This window comes from Lycorma delicatula, chromosome 12 (genome assembly GCF_047948215.1).
Source record: "Lycorma delicatula isolate Av1 chromosome 12, ASM4794821v1, whole genome shotgun sequence".
Classification (NCBI taxonomy): domain Eukaryota; kingdom Metazoa; phylum Arthropoda; class Insecta; order Hemiptera; family Fulgoridae; genus Lycorma; species Lycorma delicatula.
In genome coordinates this window covers 14,736,484-14,748,962 of record NC_134466.1, presented here as the reverse complement: position 1 = coordinate 14,748,962, position 12,479 = coordinate 14,736,484, and the positions used below count along the sequence as shown (strand labels likewise).

Below are 12,479 nucleotides of genomic sequence, written 5' to 3'. Positions count from 1 at the left end.
TTTTTTAAATTTATAATCACCACTTAGGGATTATTTTCTTAAAAATTAATTTTCCCTGAAAGCTTACCCTTAAAAACAGTATAAGAGAAAAAACAACAGAATAAAAACAGTATATCAGAAAAATTAAGAGAAAAGATCAAACTTAAAAAACTGGTAGGAAAAGAAGAGGAGGGGAGAGAAGCTAAGAGAGTGTTAAACGTGATTCATATTGTGCCGAAACAAAATCAAAATTAAAAAAAGGCTATTTACACATTGGTTCCTTATCGTTTGTTCAACAATGAAATTTTTGCTTCATTAATCATAAAATAAGTTTTTTTCAACTATACAATTCTTCTTTATTACGGAGATTTTTTTAAACTTTTGTTTCAAACAAGTAATTTTGTTACCAGTTTCTAGGCAATCATGATCGACCTTTTCTTTCTTTTTCCTGTTTAGCCTCCGGTAACTACCTTTTAGATAATTCTTCAGAGGATGAATGAGGATGATAATATGTATGAGTGTAAATGAAGTGTAGTCTTGTACAATCTCAGTTCGACCATTCCTGAGATGTGTGGTTAATTGAAACCCAACCACTAAAGACCACCGGTATCCACGATCTAGTATTCAAATCCGTGTAAAAATAACTGGCTTTACTAGGACTTGAACGCTGCAACTCTCGACTTCCAAATCAGCTGATTTGGGAAGACGCGTTAACCACTAGACCAATCCGGTGGATCGATCATGATCGACCTGGTCTTCTGTAACCTTCCGGTTTCTGTGATTTACGTTTATAAAGAGCAAACGGATGTTTATTCTAGTTTTTATTTCCACTTTTATTTTATTTTTTTAAAATCGGCTTTTATATGTCTTATAATTTGATCGGCTTAGTTTCTGTGTCGACATCGGCCAAGTTTCTAGATATATCTAAAATAATATGTTTTAAAAATATTATACTGTATAAATATAGTTTTTTTGTAATATTAAAAACCTTGTTCTATACGAAAAGTAATATTTTTTTTTTTTTATCATAAATAATCTTACGTATTACTTAAATGTATTATACACGAGGGTCATTCAAATATTGATGAGAATGTCATGACAAGGTAATAGCCACCATATATAATAAACTGAATCTATTTAACGTTTAAGTTGACACCCCTCAGAAAATATCAGCTGTTGGGAAAAAATTTCTATTATAATAGCTTCTTTTGTGTATTTTAAAATATCGGCTCTGCTTGAAACGTGTAAGTTAAAGAACAGCGTGCTCGCTGTAAAGACGTAAATAAAGCACCTCGCAGATGTTAAAACAGTATAATAAAAAATGTATTTTAATCGTACATCGTGAAAATGTTTTATAAGTGGATCGATTAACAGCTTAAATCCGGCAACCGATTTTCATCACAGCTGAAGAACGGTGAATATTCAGATGCATAAATATTTTAGTCATTTTAAAAATTTTTAGTACAGGTATCGGAACTGACCGATCTATTATCCGTGATAAGCTGAATTGCTGCGAAGCGTTCAAGGCGGTTTCTTATATAGTTAACCCAAAATCACTCACGAATTCACATTTGTACGGAATTTATACGACTGTTTTTAGAGGAAATTAATTATTTTTTATATCAAAAAATAACTTGCGATTAAAATTAGATTCATCATTTTCTGCCGTAATTTAATCATCAGTTATGAAATAGAAAAATCTGAATTTAACTGGCAGGAAAAAATTTGAAAAACATACGGGTCAGCCGAAAAAGTGATAACAGCGATTTGGGAGTAAAAAGACCAAATTTATTTCGATTATTTGGAAGAATAATGTATAATCAACAGCGAGTATTATTGTGACACAATAAAAAATAAAATGAATCCTGCAATAAAAATAAACGTCCTGGTTACCTTTCTAAAGGCGTAATTCTTCTGCATGATAAACTTCAAAAGACACGGGAAGCAATATAAAAGACGTTCGGGAGTTGTTGCCACAGATTTTTCTTCGTTCGGGACCTGTCAAAGAGTTTTTACGTGACACGTAAGTTCAGCAGGAGTTGAACAACATTCATCGAGTGGCTCCGACACCCAGGTATACAACTCTTTATTTCTTTAATAAGAAAACTCACAGAAAGATAAGATCAACGCTTAAATGTAGCCTTAAATTATTTTTTGAAGTAAATTTAGTTTGATTTTCATTGAATAAAAGATAATTTTTGTTGTAATTTGTCTCTGTAATTATTAAACGACCCTCGTACGTTGGCGTATTTATTATTATTTTTTAACTTTATGTAAATTCTTTTTTATTATTTACTCTCAGAATATAATATGATTATATAACAACCGAAATAAACATCTAATGTTAGATTTTAAGAAAAAAACATTTTAATGGATGTTTCATGTTTTTTCGTTTACAATTTTAATCGCTGACGTTCTTCTTCCTCATACTCTTTGTGATACTCCATACCCAATCTCAGCCATCTGTGCTCGTTTAATTATTTAAATTCGAGCGCACACTAACAAAAAATATAATATTTAAATAATAAAAATTGTATTAAGTTGCATAAATGTACTTAACTAAATTGGTTATAATAAACAATTATTACCTGGTGTCAACACATCTTGTATATAAACGTGGCTACTCCCTGCCTTCTGATACTTGCGATGCAACTGGTCTATCTAGAAATAAAACAGAAAAAAGTGAATTATTAGTCTGTATAATATATTATATATAGATTGAATTACCCGGGTAAAAAAAATTATGTTATCCGGAAGGGTGCAAAGAATGGAAATCGCCAATAAAGTCTTGGAAAAATTAAAATTTTATTCATTTACCCGATTACTCAAAAAAGAATGTAATGTATTTAGGATGTATGTATGTTCCACGATAGAAGCTCAACGGCTGAAACCGATTTAGATGTATGACCCGCGTTGGAGTCCTTGTGTTACCGGGAGTATCATACGCTATATATATATATATATATATATATATATATATATATATATATAATAACAAGACATACTTTACTTAAAAATATTATCTTTATTAATTTCTTGGTTAACCAATCAACTATACAAACTTGTAAATTAAATACACAACGTTTCACTTATAATTCTCTATTTTTCTTCTTCTTTTGTTATAGATGAATCTGAGAAATGCATTTACGCACCCCCCATAAATGGGGGAGTGTCGGACTCAGACGGGTTGAGCTAGATGTTATTAAGAGCGTATATGTACCCGCACCATACCGAAAAAAACTCCTATCTCACCGTTTCTCCTCCTCCGGGGTCGGCCCTGCAGTTTCAGCATTGCGCGGGCCCAGGAGGTGTCTTTAGAGTTCAGAGTCCCTGTGCTTCATCACCGTCGCCCATCCGCACAAATGCAGACGCACGACGGTTCCACAGGGGGCTGTCCTTCGCCCCTTCACCTTCAAGTCACTTTCTTTGCCTGAGTCTCAGGTCTTTTGTACAGAACTCTGATTCCTTTCCAGGTGATCTTCACTCCTCTTACCGATCCGGGTCCTAAATCAGGCTGTATCCCGTTCTCTAGCATCTCTCGCTTTAGTTTTCAGGATACTTGTCGCTAGGTGTACTACCTTGTCCCGTTCCGCTCTTCCTATCAACACGTATGGAGCTGTATCTTCCGAAGAAAGCCGACTTAACCCGATATCTTGTTTGAACACATCCCACCGCTGGCACTTAGAATCCTCTGAGCTTCCTCAGGTGACAATACACATTCATACACACATTATACAAAATTCTCTTAAATACTGAGGAATTAACTGGTCTACCCGTCCTAGATAACGATATTTTATCTTCACTTCACCCTTGTTGTAATCGATCCCCCTACTCGTACACGACTCATCTTATCTTTAGATAATTATATGTATCTCTTTATATAACTTGATTGCTATTTCCTGTGTACTGAAACCTTTACAGTGCACAAACTTTTCTCAAACATTACAAACATTAAACATTATTTTCCTTAAAACTAAATTTACAATATAAATATGACTTTTAAAATTTAATTTTAACATATATATTGCTTAATCCGTCTATGTTCGTTCTATTGTTGACACCGTTTATTTTTCTTGATATATATCATTTCTAGTATATCTTATGATGTATATATTTTCTTCAATGTTATCCTTGTTAGGAATTAATTTCTCAGATTTTAATGCACTTTTTATATAGAGGCATACATTATCTCAAAAACGATAAAGTTTCTTTAAACAAAGAAGTAGTAGTAATTAAAAATATTGCTATCGCTAATGGTTATAATATTAATACTATAAATAAATTATACAATAAAATAAATACACCTAAAAAGGAAAAAAATATATATAAAAAATGTATACATTCCATTTAGTTTAGGAATTGAAATCTGTATAAAAGAATTAACGTAACACCTGCATATAAATACAGATAATAAATAAATCAAATATATTAATAATAATTAGAATAAGATAACATATAATAATGATGCTAATTTTCATATACCCGTATATATATATATATACATAGTTTGGGGGGTGAAGATTGTAATATGATATATAATGGTGTGACCAATCGTAAATTTTCTTCTATACGTGCAAAAGAACACATGGATAATATAAAAAACAATAAATCAGAAAATTCTAACTTCGTTAAACATATATTAGATAAATGTCATACATCCAACCCAAATACTTTTATGAAAATTTTAAACATATTATATAATTATTATAATCCATCTAATTTAGAAAAATATCACATTTACAGTAAACAAAGTATTGTAATTAATGAGCAAAAGTTTTTAAAGATAAATTGTTTAAATACGCCATAAATATAGATATAAAAAGATAATAATTGAAATAAAATATTATTCGTGCAACATGGTTCCGTTCGATTTTATTTTATTCCATTAAATTACACTGCAAATTTCAATCGGTGTACTATTAACTAGCAATCAGTCACGACTGCTTAATATTTTCACTTTTTAACTTTATCTTATAATATATTTTAATCTCCTGACTACGGTCTAAGAACTGAAAGATCTTGAGAACTCAAAATTAAATGCTGGCAAGATGGATTTGTACTTTTTAATAATATTTAATAAGTGAACCTTTCTTCTTCTACGATGATAGTTTGCTGCAGAGTTTCTTTAGCCGTAATAAAACGATCTTTGTCAGAGTTCCGAGTCAGAGTTTGTCAGATTCTTTGACAGAGTTTCCGAGAAGAAAAGATTAGAAGCTTTTGAAACACGGTGTTGCGGCAAATATATGAAGAAAGAAGCATTTGGAAAAATGTAGTTAAAAGAAGAGACAGACTTATAGGCCACATACTAAGGCATCCTGGAATAGTCGCTTTAATATTGGAAGGACAGGTAGAAGGGAAAAATTGTGTAGGTAGGCAACGTTTGTAATATGTAAAACAAATTGTTAGGGATAAAGGATGTAGGGGGTATGTATACCGAAATGAAACGACTGGCACTAGTTAGGCAATCTTGGAGAGCTGCATAAAACCAGTCAAATGACTGAAGACAAAAAAAAAAATAAATAAAACTAGTATAAACTAAAAGTTTTTTATTATTTTTTTTAAATAAATGATAGTAATTAAAAAATTGTTTCTTTTTCAGTACTTTCATTTACATAACAGCATTTACTATTAAAAAAAATCTGTAGTTTATTTTCTTTTAAATTTTATTATTTCAAGTACATTATCAAGTTTTTGTACGCTACCTAGTACTACAAACTACGCCTATCTAGTGGCGCGATTCGTAAAGGTACATTAAAAAAATGAATATTCGAGTCCCGCGGTTCATCAAATTGAAAAAACGTTGTCTAACAAAATTCGTTGTATTTTTGAAAGTATTCTTTATTACTAATCTAATTGAACTGAAATATAATGTTTTCCCGCTTATTTTTTTATTTTTTTCCCAATTTTCATTTCACTGTTAGGTTAGGTCATGTTTCCTAAGTATAAACGTAGTTCGTTGCCATCGTCGCCTCTTACTGACGAAGTTCTAAGGAATTCCGTGATGCACATAATTAAACTTCAAAGTCAACAGTAAATAAAATATAAAGCGACGATTGTATTATAAGGTTAAAAATTAATCTTATTTTGAAGTATTTTAGATATTGAATAGTGTTAAGGAAAGTTTATAGGTGGTAAGTTAATTTATATTTTGATCAGTGAGAGGAAGTATATCTTGTTTCTGTTTTTTGTAAATAGTTTTTTTTTTTTAAGAAATAAATTACACTAGAAAACCGACAAAACATGATGTATAAAATGGGTGCTTTATGTTTTAAAGAATTTACTAAAATTCGGTGTAAAGCTTTCGTGGTTTATGTACAGGAATGCATAGTGCATTAGCAGATTAAAATTTTATGAAACCTGTATACGAATTCACAATGTTAAAAACTTAATTTATGCGTTAAAGAGAGTATTTATTTCCGAATATAAACTGCATTTCATTTTACATTTTAAACTACAATAAACGGGAACATGTAATATATATATTAAATACCTTGTAAATTTACATTTACATAGACATACTATTAAAATTGAGCTACTCTGTTCCGCTGAGAATAATTAATATTACTTTTTTAACCAATTTAATTATTATCTATTAACAGGTAGTAGAACGCCTCTTTTTACCTATAAACTACGAGGGAAGGCTGAAATGTAACGCACAGTCGCTCAAAACTTTCAGCTGAAAAGTATAAATCAAAAACAACACAAAATTACATTTTATTTGCTACAAAAATGTACATTTATTTTTTCACGTAGTCACCATTTATATATTTAAACTATTTATATTAACTATCTACCCGTTTCTTTCCGGTGAACAAGTTATTTCATTTCATCAATAAAAAATTTGGCTGTCTTTCCTCGATCCACGATCTGACTACGTCTTTCAGTTCATGTATGGTGAATTGAATACTGCTAAATATAACCCTCTTTAATTGAGGAATTAACTGAAAATCTCAGGACGTCTAATCTCTTTAAGTCGGTTTCTTTAAGTGTTTTAAATCTATATAACACAAAATTAATAGTCAACCCTGCGAGGTCATCCTTGATATTCGCTTTGCCGGTTTCTGATGCACGAAGTTTAAATGGTCACTTCGATAACAATTTTATTACCATAAATACGACTTCTAGATGGCAACGAGTGTCACTAATTTTTACTTTCCCGCTGTTAAATATTTAATTACTGTATATCGTTTCAGATGCATTGATAAAGCAGGCGTACAGAACTCCATCACAATGGTAACTGACATAAATGAGGGCGTGAGTCAACGAGCTCTGGAATTTTAATAGTAGGAAAATAAAACAATAAAATGGCAGTACCTGTAGCTTTGTACATTTTGTTCTCCCGTTACGTTCAAATCTGCTTTATATTTCATTCATCTCCAATAAAAATTAGATTTTACAATGTGTATCTCGGTCTTTGTTACGGCTGTGATACATGTAAATCGTATGAGGTATAACAGACACCATATCAGATTAAATTTCTATAAGAGTAATGATATTCATTATACATTTAACTGATGGAAACAATTCAAGTCTCATTTATTAATACCGAATATAATCTAAATTTCATTCCGTCGGGCATACTGATGCAATATTATAATAGGTAAATGAGAAGAATGTAAATGAACGGGAAATTACTTCATTCATCTCGCTTACCCTAATTAGCTTGAACTCGAATAATTACTATTCCTGAGAATGACGTAGTCATTTCCTGTAAAGTTTATGATTCATAGTTCAGTTAAAACCAATATAGTTATGGAAATCATGAAACCGAATAATTTTTTATTTAAACTACTGGTATATTTTTATTAATTAAATACCAAAATAAAATTCATAGTATTTTCTATTTATGTATCTATCTTAGTTTTTTATGTGTGTAACTTTCTAAAAAAAAAAAAGTAATATAGTAGTTATATAAGTATAAATAATGCTGTAAGTACAACATTATTTTAAGCTTTACTGTTCTTTACACTCGATCAATACAATGCTAAAAGTGTCATTAAGATCGGTTAAGCAGTATTTATTTTAAGCGAAGATTGGTGCATATACAAGCATACTTTGATTCATATACAAAGGTGTGTGTGTGTGTGCGCGCGCGCGCATGTGTATGTGGTTTTTACTTACTCGTATGAAAATACATAATAGTTGTTTAAATTCCAAAACGTAGATGGTTTATAGAAAATTTTGGAAAAATATAATAATAAATAAAATGCAGCAAAATAAATTTCCCGTATACAACATAATTTAATGACAGACATCGACAAATAACAAGTTTTTATCTTTTTGTTTTTATCCTTTATATACATCCAATTTATATGAAAAATATCCCTAGGGAGAAGAAAAACCTGGTTATAAGGTTAAGAGACATTTCTTGCAGAGGGAGAATATTGGGAATCGTTTAGTAAGATGTTAAATTCAGTTGCTATTTTTATAAAAGAGTTTTCCCCCTCAGAGAATTTCTCTTTTAACAACGCTGTAATATAAAATAAACCTATATTAGATATTTTATTTAAATCTGAATACAATAAAAAAAAAGTCTAATTGAAATATTCGTGGTTGAAAAATCAATTTTATGGAAATTTCCATTCAAAAGAAATAAGTAATCGTTATTTAAATAGAATATAATAATGAGAGAATGTATACTAAAAAAAAGAAATGTATTGAAACTTGATTTTGCAAATACGTTCATGAATGCAAGTTAAAACATATTTTTTCACCGCTGTATAAATACACAGACATGTGTGTGCAATTTAATATATAATAATATTTAATATATAATAAATTTATATATTATTTTACTGATATTATTACATCTCTCCGAATGATAAAATAGATGACCGATTTATACAAATAAAAGTTACCGAAGTATTTCTTTTGAATTATATTTAATTTAAATCATTTTATAACATTTAAGTATTGCATATTCTGCACCGGGCTGGTCTAGCGGTTAACTCGTCATCGCAAATCAGCTGAAAGTCGAGAGTTCTAAGGTTCAAATCCTAGTAAAGGTTTATACGGATTTGAATACTAGATCCTGGATACTGACGTTCTTTGGTGGTCGGGTTTCAATTAACTACACATCTCAGGAACGGTCGAACTAAGACTGTACAAGACTACACATCATTTGCATTCATACATATCATCCTCATTCATCCCCTAAACCTTACGGTGATTGGCGTATGGTGGACGGTTAGTTGGAGGAGGGTGGGAGTATTTTTAGTGGAGGGTGTACGGAAGACCCGAACAAATTTAAGATATACATTGTACGCATCATCGATAAAGAAAATAAAACACGTGTTCAATCACGTGTGAATCAAGTATGTGAAATAGTTGATATTGTACACGATTTTATGAAGAAAGGACTTATAAAGTTAGCAAAATTATAAGATGACAAACATTTCATACGTATTCAAAAATTTGAAGTAAGAACCGCTGAAGCTGCAGCTTGTAGGATTTCAAAATCGCAAATTCAAAAACTTCGAAATGAAAATCAGGATCTTTTAAAATCTAAATCACACTCGTGCTCATTCAGCAAACCAAAAAAGTATAAACAACGTTCAAAACCGGTTAGTGAATCTGACATTGTATAAGCTAAACAGTTAACGCGTTTCACGCAGAAAATAATGAATTGCCTATATTAAATAAATTACGCGATGAAATTCAAAATAATATTTAATTTGAAGGTTCTAGAATTACACTAGCAGCTACCCTGAAAGAGTTAGGGCTTGTGGTGTAAAACTGATAGTAGAAAATATTGGATTCAGAAAGAAGACATCCGGTGAAAGAGGATGAAATATTTAAGAAAAATGATTGCTGAAAAGATTGTTTATTTAGACAAATTGTACATTTTAACATCCTATTTGACTACAAAATCGTGGTCGGATGATAGCGGTGCAGGAGCGAATGTGCCGATTAAAGGTGATCGGTTAATCGTAATCCACGCTGGAAGATAAATAGGGATCATTCCGATCGCGTTGTTAAATTGTAAAATGAGTTCAAATGCGGTTTACATATTAAGTTATAGACTTAGTATCTTGTCCATTAGCTAATTGATCAAATTTATCTATCAGTAGACTACAGCGATATAGCAATTTCAAATATCATTACACTGATTCACGGATATTTAATTAAAAAAACAATTAGTCATATTATAAAGTATATTCTTTATTAATGATTAAATTTTTTAAGTGTATTATTTGTTGTTTGTGTCCTGTGTAGTTTCATGTCTAAAGAATAACTAAATGAAAATATAATACGTATTAAAATAATAAAATATAAAGACATTTAAATACGATAGGGGTATGTTTTGTTTTTTTTTCTTAGAAACGTTGTGCTACTTAAACTGATTGATAAATTCCACGTATGTCCATTAAATTAACGCATATATACTAACCGCGATGCATTCCTGCTTCCTTTTGTTGAGCACATTTTTCATTTATACAGAATGTCTCATAAAGAAAAGGATAAACTTTCAGGACATGTTCTACTGGTGAAAATAATGGAAAAAGCTCATAAAAAAAAAAGGTCTTGAAACATTTTGTATTTGAGTAACGGAAAGCGAAACATTTCACCCGGATTTCAGCTCTTCTAGTAAAATGAAACCCTATTATAATTTTTGGAATCCAAATTAAAGGTTGGGGGTTCGTTTCTTATCTAATTTGAACAGGAAAATAGGATAAAATAAGTTCCACAACTATAACTTCATTAGTTTTTAAATTATCCCATGCAAAACACAAAATTCGGAGTTGAAAAAATAGTTTTTTTTAGGTCGTAGCTTTGTTAAATGACGAATAAATGTGGAAGATTTAACAACAAAACTTGTGGAGAATTTAATTCTGAGAAAATAAATATAAATATTCCTAACAAAAAGTGAAAAAAAGACTTTTAAAAATACGTTTTTATTGAAATAAAACAAATTAAAAAAAAAATACAAAAATCCTACAATTCTTTCTGTTATCTGATAACCACTCTTTTTAAAACCAACGCTAATTACTGAGAATAATATTAAAAGGAATGAAAAATTTATAAAACTATAATTTAGCTGGAATCATACACAAACAAGGATCGTACAGGACGCGTAGAATTATCAAAAAAAAAATACTCTACTGAGGCTGAAGAACAAGACCGGAAAGCGAAGGGGTGATGGACAGCCTCTTGCGGAGCCGTCGTTTGTCCGCACTTGCGTGGATAGATGATGCACGGGGACTCTGGATCCCCTGAGTTCAAATGCACCTTCCGGGGCTGTGGTAATGCTTAATTGCGGGTCCCTCTGCTTAAAATGGGGTTCCTCCGACTCATCGTAAAAAACAATTATCATACAGATAAAAGAAGTATAGCGTTAAGATATCGTAGTGTAAAAATGCCGTTTCAATTTTCTAACGAGGAATATGCCGATGTAATTTTCTTTTATGGATTTTGTAAAGGAAAGGCTAAAACTGTTCGACGTGAATATCAGGAGAGATTTTCCTGGAAGACGGATTCCAAATACGAACTATTTCTTCGATGATTCAGCAATTACGAACGAAAGAATCATTTCCATCGGGTTCGTTTCCTGTTGAACGCCAACTGGCATTTCTCCCACTACCACCCCTTTCGGTCACCCTAGAGCGTAGACCAAATGTCAGTGCCAAGATACGGCTACTGTGCCTCTAAAACAGTGTAGCGAACTCGTTACCTAAAAGCTCCTAGTGAGCTACCTATCAGCGTGAGCGGATTAAGCAGGGTGCTATTCACCAGCCGCTTACGTGTCCCAATCCCCTCACCTGTTTCCCCCTGACCTCTAAGTTTAAGGGTGGTCCGGTCTCTGCCCCCCCCCCCCCCCCCCAAGAGCAGGGCAGTCGAACATCACATGCTCGTTCGACTGGACCTCCCCATCGGGTTTGTAGTAAATCATCGTGTTAATGATGAAAATCGTAAGATTCAGCATACTGATCGTAGCCCAGGCACTAGTACGAGGCAAATTTCATATCGCACTGGTTTGCCAAAAACTTCACGAAAAGAAAGTCTTTATCATTTCCACCTGCAGAAGGTTCAAAATTGGCGGCCAACAGATTACCCCAAGCGGTTAAACTTCTGTGATTGGCTTCTTTCTAGACAACGCTGATGAGGTAAATTCAATTTTATTTACAGATAAAACCACTTTTACGAGAAACGGAGTCTTTAATTCTAAAAACAGTAGTAATTGATGGAGTGAAATAATCCTCATGGTACTAACAAAACTTATTTCTAATAAATTTTACATTAGTGTTTGGTGTGGAATTATTTATAACAAGATTCTGGGATCATTTGTTTTCAGTGTAAACCTTACGGGAGATGCAAGCGTTCATTTCTTGAAATATAATTTGCCGGTGTTTTTTGAAGGATATACCTTTAGAAACTAGACTGCAAATAATTTTCTAACACGATGGTGCAATGTCACATTTTCTTTAGTAGAAAGAAATCACTTGACTGCAAGTCTCTTAAACTGGATTACCTGACTTATCGTCACTACATTACTTAATTTG

General features: G+C 31.6%; 1 long non-coding RNA gene across 1 annotated transcript in view; it reads right to left on the bottom strand.

Annotated features, from left to right (window-relative positions):
* Nucleotides 1-2,606: 2,606 nt before the first annotated feature.
* Nucleotides 2,607-12,479, bottom strand: part of LOC142333279 (uncharacterized) — a 770,509-nt gene continuing 760,636 nt past the window's right edge. Inside the window, exon 3 of the long non-coding RNA XR_012758579.1 lies at nucleotides 2,607-2,640. This is a non-coding gene — a long non-coding RNA (uncharacterized LOC142333279). The remainder of the gene's footprint in view (nucleotides 2,641-12,479) is intronic.